Genomic DNA, 15,807 nt, shown 5'->3' with positions numbered 1-15,807 from the left:
TATAAAAGAGTTAGATATATGTTGTGAAGATGCCCTGAGATTCCTCCAGTGGTGGCCGCCCTACACAAAGGGTGGTGGGGTCGCGCGGGAGGCCTCGCAAGGGGGAGGTGGGATACAATAAAACGTACCTTTTGCCACTGACCGCCTTTAACGTCGCGCCTTGTTGCGCCACCTCTCCTCTTCCTGCCTGGTGGTCCCAGCAGCCCCATGGCCAGACTCCTTGTCCAATCCCCACGCTGCTCTGCAGCGCAGGGATTCGTCGGAGTGAAGTACTGGGTTTTTCAGAACCGGTACCGAACCGGTAACCCAGTGGTGTCAGGGTACACCCTAAGACCTCGAGTACTTTCCTGATTCAGACCACAGAAACTCAGTCTTCTAGGTGAAGTCAAAGATCGAATTTATTGGCTGCAACCAAGTAACAGGCGTCCTAGAAGTACAACAACACGGTGTGTATATTCTCAGGAGACTGCTCAATCTTACAAAGCCAGGCTTCTCTTTTTATACAAAATATTATGCTTCAGGCAAACATTCTTGGATTTACAGTAGACCATTCACATATTTTCACTACAAAGAAAAAGCAGAGTCATGATGACAAGCCCACATTCCAATTTGTTCAGCCCACAATAAATTACCCGGCAAGGCCCAACATTTTCATCAGATATCGGTGTACCCCCAATAAAAACGGGCACCTTCTCATCATAAAGCAAGTGAGAGAAAAGAGCAGGGACAGGTGTGAGCAAGATTAGGCAGGGTGTGTGTGCGATGAAAAGGGTTTATGGCATGTTGTGCCTTGATGCTATCTCGTTCGGCCACTGGGAGAGGAACTGACCAAACAGGTTCGGCCTGGGGCAATGGTCTCAGCTTGCCCAGGTCAGAGAGAAGTGAATTAAGGTGTACGTGTCCTTTGGAATCGAATTTAGCTGTATTATAAGCCTATGTGAGGGCAACTCTCAAAATGGCTGCTGTGCACAAAATGAAAGCCAAGGGTTCAGGACGAAAATGACGATTTCGAGGTGAAATCGTTACTGGAATATGACGAAAATGCTTGTACATAGTGTACTAGCCATTTTCGGTCTTTTGATACCAAAATCGTCATACTACAATAAAGTTTATTGCACGAGTCCAGAATTTTCAGAACTACAAACCCTCCTTTTGCCCTTACATAGGCAATTAACCTATTCTCATGCTAATCTGAGTCCAGGTTTATATTCCTAAAGTCATTGAGATGTTGCTGTAACATCATCCTAGTACTTAGCTCGTCTCTTGATACAGGTTTCCTTACACATGATGTAGCACAGAGGCCACATATTGCAGGAGCACACTGCACGCACAGACAGAACAGGAAAAGAATGGCTAAGACCATCCCAATGACCATCAGAATTTTCCATCCCCAGGCGGATATCAGTTCCCAGAACCATCCCATTAACGACCAATCTCCTTTATCCACATGAATAGATACGGAAATCTTATGTAGTTTGGAGATGGCCTGGTACACTGTTGGAGCGTTATCTGGAATGAAAACACAGCAACTCGATTGGATCAATTTACATACCCCACCTCGGTCTGCAAGTATGACATCTAATGCGACCCTGTTCTGAAGGGTCATAAGACGGGGAGAGGAGTTGGCCTAACGGCTAGGGCGCTCGACCTCGGACCTGGGGAACTGGGTTCGAGTCTCGGTAACGACGCCAAAACCTCCTGTGATTCTGGGCAAATCACTTAATCTCCCCGTGCCTAAAATGAAAGTAACTGGAAACGTAAAATGTAACGTAACTGGAAAAATATGTAAAGCGCTCTGATACCTGATTCGGTTCGGGTCTAGGTCGCGCTATATAAAACTCTGCAAAAAAAAAAAAAAGACGGTCCGACTGGAGCTCAGCAGTCAAGTTACTAAGGGCACCGGCAGTTTCAACCACGGTGGATTCAACCACCCTTGTCAATTGCCTTATGTTCCTGCTGTTAGCCATTGGTCCCCAGAACGGCAGAAAACCCTTTACGAAGTCCCCAAATTCTTGTCCTGCAGTGTCTTCTTCGCTGAAGACACCTCTAACTATCCTTGTCTTGTGGTAATCTGCCGCCGCTGTGTAGGTGGGAGGCAGCAGGAACGAAACAAAACATGTGCCTGAAAAGTCAGGGGGCAACCATGTATAGGCTCTATCATGGCAGATGAAATAGGTACCCTTAGCTGCTAAGAATGGAGGGGAAGTCTGAGATGCAAAAACATATGTTTCAGTGCAGATGCTTTTCCCTAGCTGAGCTCTGGGATTCTTGCCAGTACCTTGCAGACACAGGTGACCCTGATGGGGTACAATCCAAATCGGGGAAGATCTCTTAGCTTGCTGTTTCTCACTCACAGTAGCTCCATATCCGGTCACGTTCCATACTATGTATATTAGTGTCTCATCTCTAGGGATAGTTTCGTAGGAAATATCTTCCTTAATCATGTCTACTATACCCTTAACTAGAGCACTATTCTTAGGATTGTCTTCCACAGAACGTAGGGGGTAGACTTCATGTGCATAGATGAAAATTGTTCTCTATGCCCACACAGAACCATTGTGGCTGAAAGGCAGGACCAGATAAGGGATACGGTATAAGACCACACACCCAACAGTTAGTCGTGTTCATTACTAGTTGGTGTTGGTGCAAAAGCTGAACAAAGGAGTTATGAATAAACTCTAATCTCCTAGCGGATTCGTGTTCAGGAAGGGGTTGAAAAGAGTGTGGGGAAACAGTAGAAGGAGGAGGTATGGGCGGTGTAGTGGGTGCAAATGTTACTCGAAAAGAGAATAAAACATAACCTATTAAAAATATCATCACACTGAACAACATGAAAATGCACAATATCAAAAAGCTTTTCTTAGTCATCATTTTACATATTCTGTTTTTAAAGTTCGTTTCCTTGGCAGGTCTCTCCATCTCGAAAAACTCCATCCTCTATACAATGCTGCCCGCGATGGGAGGTTCTTTTTGCTAAGGAATGCTTCTGTCAGTCTAGGGCAACTCCCTTAGACCAACCAGAACTGTCGACCTAACGTCGTCAGCTGCACCCCAAAGACTTTGGGCAATCGCGGCCCTAGCAGCGGAACCCGGATGGCGGTTCGAAAAACAAAAATAAGCAAGTTTCTCAGATGGGAGAGCTGCGCTTTCAAAAATATCAATGAAAAAAGTTTGTTTTTATTTGTCCATAGTTCTCGACCTCAGATTGTATCTTTGCTTTCCAGGTATGGTATGATCTCGGAAAAGGAGTTCAGGCTCCGTAGTGTCCAATGGAACTGACGGTGATACAGCTGGTTGCAAAATGTTGTCACTCTCTTTTTCAGTAAGTGTTCCTTTTACACGTGCATCACTGAAAGGCAAAAAACGAGGCACAGTTTCAGTCTCTGAGTCGGCGACACCCTCCTGGACCCACCGGTCGTACGGCAGAGGTAAAGGCACCCTCTTGCAGTGTACGCCGTGGATCCAGTGCTTCTTCCATTCCACTCGAACAGCTGATCTCGTTGAAAGAAGGACGAGGTGTGGGCCGGTCCACCTGGGCTGGTCGTTCTTTGTTCGCTGAAAGTTCTTCACTAGAACCCAGGATCCAGGATCGATCTGGTGACCTGGAGCTTCAGAGGCTTGAGGCAGAGTGTTGTGGACCTGTTGGTGTAAAACACGCAATTTAGATGTCAATTCGTACAAGTAGTCAAGCAAAACAGGGTGTTCCATTTCACTAAATTTTGTGGGCCGGGCGGCCAAAAACTATCTCGTAAGGACTAAGTCCCACTCGCGAATGCACAGTCATTCTGGTGGATAGGAGTGCTAAGGGTAGAGCGTCAGGCCATTTAAGACCAGAGCTCGGTTGAATTTTGGCCAATTTTAACTTTAGCGTGCCATTGTAACATTCTACTAATCCAGCTGATTGGGGGTGATTTGCAGCGTGAAATTTCTGATGAATGCCTAGCCCTTCGCATACTTTCTTCATCACTCGACCCACAAATTCACTTCCATTGTCACTCCAGACCATTCTAGGCATTCCGAATCTGGGGAAGAACTCTTTCACAAGGGCTTTAGCTGTGGATAAGGCAGTGTTGTCTTTTAGGGGTAGGCTTCCACCCATCTTGAAAAGGCACAAACAACAACGAGTACGTATTTTAAATTGTTGCACCTTTCCATGTGGATGAAATCTAGTTGCAAAACTTCGAACAGATACGTAGGAGGTGCAAAATGACCCAGCTGGAGTTGGGGTTCCCCTACCAGAATTGTATTTCAGACACACCATGCAATTCTTGACCACATTCTCTGCACACTTAGGAATTCCAGCATTTTGCCATACTGGAGCCAACAACTTACAAATCCCTTTCACACTGATGTGAGCCATTCCATGGGCCATTGTAACCACTGCAAGCACATACGCATCGGATAACAACCATCTCTGATGCTCTGACAATTCAACCCAACAACCATTGGCATCCATTTTACCCGTGCTTTCTCTCCACACACTCAACTCTTTCTCTGTAGCTTCAGCTTGGATCAATTTCACACTCTATCGTGTCTTCACACATTCCAACATCACCAATCCATCTTGCAGGGCCCGCAACATACATTCGACTCATCACATTCCTTGCAGTTTCTTTTGCTATTTCGTCAGCAAATGCATTACCACGACCAACATCATCAGTCACTTTCTTGTGCGCACTACATTTCACAATCGCAACTTGCAGGGGCAAAGTCAGTGACTCAAGAAGCTCATTCACCAACTGACCATGCTGTATCTTAGCTCCATGTGAAGTCAGGAACCCACGTTCTTTCCACAATCGTCCAAAACTGTGAGCCACACCAAATGCATACTGGCTGTCGGTATAGATGGTCACTTTCATTCCTTTTGACAACACACATGCTCTCGTAAGTGCAATCAATTCTGCTGCTTGAGCTGAATTATGTGGGATACGTGCAGCTTCAACAATTGTATGCAAAGTTGTGACAGCATATGCTGCAGTCGTATCACCATTCGGAAGCTTGAAGCATGAACCATCCACCCATAATGTACCATCACATTCAGCAAGAGGAGTATCCTGGAGGTCTATTCTCCCTTTTGTTTCTTCTTCTGTTTTAAGAAAACAATCATGTTGTTCTGAATCATCTAACTCTGTTACAATTGGCAACAACGTAGCTGGGTTAAGTGTGTTGCATCTTTTTATGTGCACATGACTCGCTAACAATGTTAACTCGTAACCTGACAATCGAGCACTAGTTAAGTGCTGTGTCTTGGTTCTGTTTAACAACGTGTCCACTGCATGTGGAACCATCACAATTAACATGTTATTCATCACTAAACCAGCAGACTGTCGAATAGAAACAGCTGCTGCCGCTGTTGCTCTTAAACAACTCGGCAATGCTTTAGCTACCGGATCCAAAGTCGATGAAAAATATGCACATGGACGCTGCTTGTCTCCAAACAACTGTGTCAACACTGACAATGCACAACCTTCTTTCTCATGGACATACAATGTAAAGGGCTTACTGTAGTTGGGGGTACCCAACACAGGAGCCGAACATAATGCTGTGCGCAATTCGGAAAAACTTTTCTGACAATCTTCAGACCATGGAACGGGATTCGGTGTATCTTTACAAGTTAATGCCACCAAAGGTTTGGCTAATAACGAAAAATTTGGTATCCATTGCCTGCAATATGATGTAATGCCCAAGAAAGCACGTACTTCTCTCTGTGTTCTTGGCACACTCAATTTCGCTATTGCCTGAATTCTTTCTGGGGTCAGTTTCCTTCCCTCCTTCGATAAGAGATGACCTAAGTAGGTCACTTCTTGTTGACAATATTGCAATTTTGAAAGAGACACTTTGTGATGCAAATCACACAAATGACGCAACAATGACAACGTGGCTTCTTTACAGATTTCCTCTGTATCTGCAGCAACAAGCAAATCATCAACATACTGAATGAGGGTAGCGCCATCAGGTAAAACAATTGTATCAAGCTGTGTTTTTAGAGCTTGACTATATATTGATGGACTTTCACAGTAGCCCTGGGGAGCGCGTTTAAAGCAGAAGCTTCGACCTCCTAAACTGAAGCCGAAAATATCCCTACTCTCCTCAGCAATGGGGATGCTGAAGAAAGCATTCTTCAAGTCAATCACCGAAAACCAGGTGACAGAAGCTGGAATCATAGTCAATAGGGCAGTAATGTCAGGAACAACTGGAAATTGTGGCACAACTATTTTATTCACCTCTCTAAGATCAATCACAAATCGGTACACAGGTGGCTGAGAAGGGTCAGTTAGTTTCAAAACAGACAGAACAGGACTATTGCAAACGTTGCCTCTTGTCTCTTCAATTACATCTTTTTCAATCAGATCATAAATGATCGCTAGTAAAGCTTTTTCACCTTCACTAGAAATTTTGTATTGGGGAATGCGTGGCATCTTAACATTGGCTTTCAATGTTACAACATATGGCGGTATTTCCAAAAGACCTACATCATTAGGACCAGTAGCCCAAAGAATTTTAGGAAAAGATGACAATTCTGTCGGAAGTTTATCCCTTGACAAATACATTGGAGAAACCACTTTCTTACCCACTGTAAGTTGTACTCCCAAAGGAGAACAGTACAACGTTGCATACAATCTTTTTAACAAATCTAATCCTAGCAAGTTTTCACCACAACCTGTTGTTAAAATAAGGGGTGCTTTGAATTCACATGGTCCAACAGAAAGGGACAAAGGGTCATAAATCGGGTTTCTAACTGGGGTGCCGGAAAAACCTACTGATACATTCGTTTCGCCAGACAAAGGTGCGCCAGGGAGTTTAGAGTGCATAATAGAACTCTTTGTAGCACCAGTATCCAACAGAAAAAGCTCTGACACACCTGATGTAATCACCTCAACATAAGGTCCACTCTGATCTACTGGAACTGAAACAACTCCCTCTCTTTGTCTATGGCTGTCCTAGCAATCATTACCTCCCATATGCTCATCCTCTGCATAGTAATCATCAGCATAGTACTGAGCAGTCCTACCAGACACATTATTCTGTTGATCAAAACTATTCATTGAATTCTGAGGCGGAAAGGAACGCGCGTTCTGGGGGAAATTTCCACGTCCTCTACCTCTAGGTGCTTGTGAAATACCTCGACCTCTTGCACTGGAAACACCATTCATGCGCTGTAATGAAGCAGGACAACTACTTTTAAAATGACCCTCCTCTTTACAATATGCACACTGATTAGGGCCTACAGGAAAATGTTGTTGGGGATATTCGGTCCTTTGCGTGTCTCTCTGAAACTGCTGAGGCTGCTGATAGTTACTCTGATAGTTACTCTGAGCACCACTATTCTGACCACCACGTGGCGGGTACGCTTGCTGTAACAGAACCTTTGTTTTCAACTCTTTAGTTTTCTTCTCTGCTCTATCTTTCTCATCTTTATCTCGATTTTCGTAATATTGTGCAGTAGCCAATATCTGTGCTGAAGAGGAAACTGCCCAAGAACTCTCTGAATCTTTTAACTTTTTACACAACTCGGGAAGCAGATTGTGCACAAATTTATCGACGAACAACCGCTGACCACCTTCTGTGCTCATATCTTGACCACTGTGGTCGACAAACGTCTCTTCAAACCTGGTGAAGAAATCAGACACCGTTTCATCTTTCTTCTGCTTACACGCAGACAATTTATCCCAATTCACACGCATCGCAGGCATTAAAGTTTTCATATAATTAATGATCCTACCAGGGAGATCTGCTACTAAAGGCTCGGGTTTAGCACCACCAACTTGTCGGGCATCTGCAGCAGTAATATTAGCCCATGAGTCACCTAACTCCTGATCATGATCTGCATGACAAATTTTTCCCCATAAAGGCTGTGGAACAACATTCCCAAACAACATGTCTATATCCGCTAAATTCATGATGCATGACCCTGCAGTCTGTGACAATTCCTTGTAATACCCTGCAGGATTCTTACGGGGATCAGGCAATGTCTGTTTAAGGGCCAAGACTTCAGCTCGCTTCCATGGAACATGTACCCACACACGCTGAAAATGTGCTGGTATAGCTGGTGGAACATTACCAGGACCAGCCGCTACTTCTTCCTTCCATACTGGAGGAACTTCTCTCATGGGATATTGTCTTCCCTTCTTTTTAACAGAAGAATCAGACTCAAACAACGACCTAGAAAAACCTTTAGTCCTAAGCGACAACAATGTCTAACATCTGAACCCACAATTGCGCCTTTTCCAAATTCGAACCGTACACGACACAACTCAGGCGGATTGGGCTCCAAATCATTTTCCTCTCTATCCTCACCAAGGAAAGTACACATTTTGTCAAAAACGTATCTCTGCTTCGGTTCTTCCCACTGATGGAAGACATCCATGACAGACTCTAGCCCGTACCTCGTCGGGTCGGTAACCCATTTATGTGCCAAATAATTCAACGTTTCCTTCTCCCTAGAATCAGGCAGTTGGCTACGCAACTGCTTATGCTCTGTGTCAGGAGTTACACTTGTTGCTCCAAAGAGAGGATATAGAAGGCTAGCAACAGTGCTAGTCATTCTCTGGCGAACAGAGGGAGAAGTCGATGAAAGGACAGGCGGAAAAGCAGGGTGAGGCAAGGCAGACACAGAGGCAGTGTCAGGAGGAATACCAGGAGTGGGAGTCGATTTAGTAGTCAAAGTTGTAGGAAGTAAAGGCAGAGCAGATGTCAAAGCCGGTGGCCCTTGAGGAGGCTGCACCGGAAGAGTAGGGGCCAACTGAAGAGAAGCTGGTGGTTGTGGATGAGCAGGAGGCAATACAACCAAAGGTTGCGCAGCTAAAGGTTGCGGAGGTGCCGTAGCATTCTGTGCATAAGGGGGTGGCGAACTTAACAAATGCGACATTAGCGGATCTTTTTCAAGCTCTTTTGCTGCATCTTGCTGAAGAGGCGGCAAAACCGGATAACATTTATCGGTTACCATTTTACGTTGCCTGTGCAACTGCTCACTCATCTGTTCTTCTTCGTTATCTTTAAACTGCATAGCAGCTTGCATTATCGAAATACCCCTTTCTCTCTTATTTTTCTTCTCTAATTTAATTTCTTTCTGCTTGGCTTCTTTACGCCATAGGCGGAAAGAGTCAAACATCGCCGGCCGGGCTTTCTTCTTAAAAAGTTTAACTTCTAGATTATCTAGGATTTCCGTGTCAAAGCTACCATATTGGGGCCATTTTAAAACACCATCTTTTCTGGTGTATTTGATCCACACTTCATTATATGTGATGGGGCCTACTCCATGTTTCACATACAATTCGTAAGTTGGAGTTCCAATCGGAGGAACCGGACACGAGTCCTCCAATCGGGAATCCCTATTACAACCAAGACAAAACAAATTTCCAAGTCTGCTAAGACCAGGCATCTTCGCTCACTAGTCTAGCTTCAAACTTCAAAGGATTATCGATTACGATATTCTCGTGAATACACGAGTCCTTCGGCTTTGGTACTTGCAAGTTCCAAATCAAAGATCCCGAAGGGATACCCAAACTAAGAACCAACTAAGGACTGGGAGACGATCCACTTATACTTAACTGAGATATCGATGACGTCACTAGAAGACTCGTCTATCGTTTCGCTCTACCAAACATCAAGGGTCCAAATCAGGGCGATAGCCGGGGCAGCAGTCCTTCGTAGCCGTCGGGAAGCGGGGAACCTCGCAGCAAAGACTTTCGGACCACGTCGACATGCAGGGGTCGATGAAGTGGCGGCCTTCCTCCAGAATTTTCACACGAAGCTCCTCACGAACCTCTGGCTTGGACCGGTACCGTTGGTATCGCCCCACTTTGGGCACCAGCTGAGGTACTGGGTTTTTCAGAACCGGTACCGAACCGGTAACCCAGTGGTGTCAGGGTACACCCTAAGACCTCGAGTACTTTCCTGATTCAGACCACAGAAACTCAGAGTCTTCTAGGTGAAGTCAAAGATCGAATTTATTGGCTGCAACCAAGTAACAGGCGTCCTAGAAGTACAACAACACAGTGTGTATATTCTCAGGAGACTGCTCAATCTTACAAAGCCAGGCTTCTCTTTTTATACAAAATATGATGCTTCAGGCAAACATTCTTGGATTTACAGTAGACCATTCACATATTTTCACTACAAAGAAAAAGCAGAGTCATGATGACAAGCCCACATTCCAATTTGTTCAGCCCACAATAAATTACCCGGCAAGGCCCAACATTTTCATCAGATATCGGTGTACCCCCAATAAAAACGGGCACCTTCTCATCATAAAGCAAGTGAGAGAAAAGAGCAGGGACAGGTGTGAGCAAGATTAGGCAGGGTGTGTGTGCGATGAAAAGGGTTTATGGCATGTTGTGCCTTGATGCTATCTCGTTCGGCCACTGGGAGAGGAACTGACCAAACAGGTTCGGCCTGGGGCAATGGTCTCAGCTTGCCCAGGTCAGAGAGAAGTAAATTAAGGTGTAAGTGTCCTTTGGAATCGAATTTAGCTGTATTATAAGCCTATGTGAGGGCAACTCTCAAAATGGCTGCTGTGCACAAAATGAAAGCCAATGGTTCAGGACGAAAATGACGATTTCGAGGTGAAATCGTTACTGGAATATGACGAAAATGCTTGTACATAGTGTACTAGCCATTTTCGGTCTTTTGATACCAAAATCGTCATACTACGATAACGTTTATTGCACGAGTCCAGAATTTTCAGAACTACAGGAGCTGGCAGGAAAGACGCCCTGCTCAAACCAGGGAGTCTGTGGAGTTTCTCCAGCCTGGCTGCTCAATGCAGCTGGGCTGGAGAAAACCTAAGTGTGCATGTGATTTTTAATCAGCCTGAGACTGCCAGCCAAAACACATATGCACACTTAGGGCGTGGAGTACACGTAGCACTCATCCTTTCTCTTCCCATGCCTATGCCCCACCCCTCCCAACAGCGCTGGCTCAGATCCAGCAAATGTAAAATAAAACGATGCAAGAGCATCATATTATTTTACATTTGTTGGCTCTGTGCCAGGTAGTGGGCGACGCTCCTCTGCCATTGCGGAGGAGTCACCACTGGATTTCTCATGGATCATGGTGTGTCTTTTCTTGTATGCAAAGTTGTTTCAGACAATATTGGTGTTGGTGTTTTTAGACTCCGGATAGGCTACATCTCCCTTATTGTGACCACCATTTTGTTCTTCAATGTTGTCTTTCTCTGTATATAAAATGTCAAATAAGTGTAAATATTTATTTATGTAATTTTCAATGACACATAACAGCCTGTGTTGAAATGTAAGCCTCTATAGCCTAAGATGCAGTCATTTCTTTTTGTCCCAGATTCATTATACAAGTGTTTTACGTTGTTTTTAACTACGTAATCACACAGAAACATAATATTTAAATTTGTATTATTTTGAACTGCTAAATCCTCTAATACTATCATGGGGCTGTAAATTCCATAATTCAATTTATTGCTAGTAACAAATATATAAATGTGTTGAAAAGTTGCATAAACCTCAAACAAATGTTATCTGTTTTTGTAGAAGGAAATTACAGTTATAATAAACATTAGCTCCAAAATTTGTATTGTGTTAATAATTAAAAAAAAAACACTAACTTTTGTGTGGTGAGGAGGTATCAACATTAGTGAATCCAGTTATAGCCTCCATAGTGAGGGTGCTTTTGATTGCCTCTTCTATTGCTGTTGGTGATGGCTGGGAAGAAAGTCCAGCAGCTTTCTTCCAACAACTAGCGAGCTCCTCCTTCCTACATGAGCGAAGGCCATAACACTTCTTATGAATTTCTGAAATACTGCCAGTTACATCCACAGCATTGGTCCTTTCTTGGATACGACTCCAAATACACTACATTAGTATGTGTCTGGTAGCCGTCTACAATTTGCGAATGTGTAGAAATCGCTTTCAGCAATTCAGTATGTTTAGTAAGCGAATCCCAAGATAATGCTAATAGGAACATATGTGATAGTACATTTCATTTACCACATTACAAGAAGGAACTTCTTAAGAATCCCAATTTACGATTCGGTAAAACAGACAATAGTGCATCTGGCCCATAGCTAATCTTCTTGCAATACCTAGCTCAGCTCCCTCAATATATCTTTTCCAATTCCTAAGAAATTATAATATCACAGTCAAGATCCACTTTTTTCATCTAAATTAGATACCAATAGTACTTTTTAAGTGTGTATTTGTGCGAATTTAATATTTTTTCTGAACTCCATATACCACGTCACAAAAGTGCAGAATGTACGCAAAGGATACGAAACACTAAAAAATTCTGTAGTGTGGGCTAGACTAGGCCTTGTTATTCACACTGTTAAGTTAGCATAGGCTTATTAAAAGTTTAAACGCCATTTTTCCTTTTTGCTGCTTTTGCACACGACACTGCATATAAATGTTGTTGTAAGTTAGGCTGCGTGAAATGCTTCACATGAGACTGGCTTGTTTTGGGGGCGTGGTCTGGACGCCGATGGCGGAGGCGGCGTGAACGGCGAGCTCCGTCCCTGAACCCGCCGTTTATCCTGAAAGACTGCCCTGATAATAGTGGTAAAGGACGCAACGGACATCGGAAGGTGGTCGGAGGCTTCTATGTCCACCGGGAGGTGATTTGGTACCTCCGGGAGCCCCTGGATGCGTGTTAAATTCAGTGGCTGCATCGGTAGGAGAGGCTGCAGGACGGCGGCCGGACCCGACCGGGGGAGCTAGTCCGGGACCCCGCTGGAACACGGAGAAGGGGTGCGATCCTGGGCACGGACAGCCGTGGAAGCGCGGTCGACCTACTGCGGCCTCGCATGAAAGTTTGAGGCGACTATGAGCAGAGGCGGACTGGGAATCGGCCTGAAAGGGAGTTTCTGGATGAACGATGCAGTCAAAATGGCGACCGCAGAGGTAACGGCATCAATATGAGGGCACAGCGCTGAATGGACAGTGCAGCAAGGAGTGGGCCGGTTGTAGGGCACGAACAGGTCGGCGACGCTGCTACATGGGAGCGGAGGATCAGGAATCGAAACGGGGACCCGGAGCGACAGAGGCCCGGTGGTCGTGAGGAGTCAGGACAGTGAAGCAGAGTCAGGAGTGCCCCGGAGCGGAATGACTGGAGTTGTGGTGCTCGAGGCTCCCTTCCTGGGGCCGTCGGTGAGTGCGGTGCTGCGGGCCTGTTCTTGGCGCTGCGGAAGTGGGGGCGGGGGCAGGCTCGCTGCGCTGGGCAGCCGGGGGCTATGGAGAGCTAGCGGGTGACAAGCGGCCATGGTGCAGCCTGGATGCGGCGACGGCTGGCATTAAGGTGCAGACCCCACCCCAGAGGCCCCGTGGGAATACTGGAGTGTAGGAAGAAGCAGCCTATGACCGACTAGGGTCCAACGGAACTGAAGGCCGGGGGTTAGGAAACAGCCCTGATTGCAGAGTTCCAGAGTATACCGGCGGGAACTCGGGGATCCTTCCTGGGAGTGCCAAGAGTTCTAGGCAAGAAAGGGAGTGGTGATACTAACGGGCGGTGGCTGAGGAAGTGGCTCCGAAACCGAGGCAAACTATAAACATACTAGGAGATACATGGCTGGAGGCCCTGGAGGGTACTAAGGAATGGTGGTGGACAGGCTGCTTTTGGGAAGATCAAAAGAAGAGGCAGTTATAGTGAGTTCCCTTGCATATGGTGGATCCCCAGTGGGATAGGCTGCTTCGGGTCCGGCTCTGCACTCAGTGAGTACCCAGCAAGGGCCGATCACACAGGTCAAGTTTGGGGGGTCAAAGACAAGGGCTACTTACTGCCGTGACACGAAGCCCAAAGGCAGGAAGGAGGAAGATGTGGACCCTGCGGGGGCCCACGGAGATGGAGACGTCAGTGAAACGTCGACATCGGAGCAGAGATTAAACAAACGTTTTGATCAGATCCTGGATGCAATAAAAGCCACAAAGGAGTCCATCCATCAGGACATATCTCAGGTGGCGACGGGACTGGGGCTATTAAGAGCGGATCATTCGAAATTAGCGGATAGGGTTAAAGACTCCGAACTGCTTCTGCAAGACCTCAAACCAGCGTTTGTCACGGTAGAACGTAAACTGGAAGATGCACTGAGGCGACTGGAGACCTTGGAAAGGAGGGCCGAAGACGCGGAAAGCCGCAATCGGCGCAACAACGTCCGGGTGGTGGGTCTGCCGGAACGGATTGAGGGGACGGACATGGTTGCATATATGGAGACCTGGTTTAAGACTACCGTGGCCCCAACGGGTCTCTCACCCTTCTTTACACTCGAGAGAGCACATAGGGTCCCGGCCAAGCCGCCTGCGCCGGGCCGCCCTCCCCGCCCGGTGGTGACTAGAGTCCTCCATTATAAGGATAGGGATCTATTAATCCGAAATGCACGCTCGGCCGGTCCTTTCCAAGTAGACAATAGTGCTGTAACGGTCTTCCCGGATTACACCCAGGAGATACAAAGGCGTAGGGCCTCATACTTATCTGTTAAGAAAGAGCTTAGGGAGGAAGGCATACAGTACTCATTGCTGTTCCCAGCTAAACTGAGGGTGATACTGGATGGATCGAAATAGTTTTTCCAGACGCCGGAGGAAGCTTGGTCATGGCTTGAAAGGTACAGGGCAGGCACGGATCGTAGGACTATGGGAGATGGTGGGTTGCCCAAGCCGCCACGGATGCGCCAATCACAGCGTATCCGCAAGAAAAATAAACTACAAAAGGAGCTGCAGCGTGCGCAGATGGCGGCTGACAAGCAAGGAGCTCTGGAGGCTACAGCCGCGATCACTGGTTCGCAGCAGGAGGGCTTGGCCAAGGGGACAGACTCCGAAGGAGATGGAAAACGATCTGCATCAGAACTGTCGGACGACGAAAGCACCAAGGGCCCGGAGGTGACGCCCAGATCGACTGATGATCTGTAGGTTGCTTCTCGCTGATTAAGACCACGGATGACGAACTGACCCTAATGACATTAGGAGGTCTGGTAACAAATGTGAACTTTATCACTGTGCCTCATTACTGCGGGATGTTGGGGGCGGGGGGCTGGCGCGGGAGCTGCCACCTGTCGGAGTCGGACCACAACCCCACTGCCCTTAAGGCAGCCTGTAGTGGCTACTGCAGGATAGTATTATGTGTTTTGGTATGGTAGTTTGGACGGGGACTAATAATGTGTTATTGGGTCCTGTTCTGGGGGGGAAGGTCGGGGACGTTTTACGGGGTTCTTTGTGTTTAGGGTTTGGCAGCGCTGGTGTGGGCACATGAACCATGAAGGAGGAAGTTGACTGGGTAGGATGCAATGGGACCGTTACCTAGATTCCTACATTTGTAGGAGTAGGAAAAAAGAAGATTGCCGCTCACTACAGGAGCTGCCGGGGTTCGGGATAACTTTTTGAGTGTAAATCCCTGAATAAACCCCCCCCACCACCCACCGGACACCGACAAAACAAAGTCGCGACAAGAAGAAAGAATAAAAACTCTCGAAAGACTTAGAGGAGAAGAAAGCAACCACTGTGCAGCTTTACAGCCCCTCGCTGGACATCCGGACGGCGATCATCGGAGGGGACGAGGACAGCCGAGGACGCGGGGGTGCTACGAGACGAGGCTTCGCAACAAGGATGATCAACTAACACCGGGGCAGACTCAGGTCACGTGTGAGAGCGGACCCCGGGAGTGCGGCGACGACCATCCGACTTCGACCACGCCGACGGCGGGACAGCGGGATGACCCCTGCGATGCCCCTTGGGTCGGGAGTGAGACCGGAGGAGGAATGATGACCAAGAAGATGTGGCTCGAGCTGTGAGAAGAGCGCGGACCCCCGAGGTGACACCGGGCAGAGACAAGGGACGGGAGCTGAATCGGGGG

This window comes from Lissotriton helveticus, chromosome 8 (genome assembly GCF_964261635.1).
Source record: "Lissotriton helveticus chromosome 8, aLisHel1.1, whole genome shotgun sequence".
In the NCBI taxonomy this organism is placed as follows: Eukaryota; Metazoa; Chordata; class Amphibia; order Caudata; family Salamandridae; genus Lissotriton; species Lissotriton helveticus.
This window is presented reverse-complemented; position numbering follows the sequence as displayed.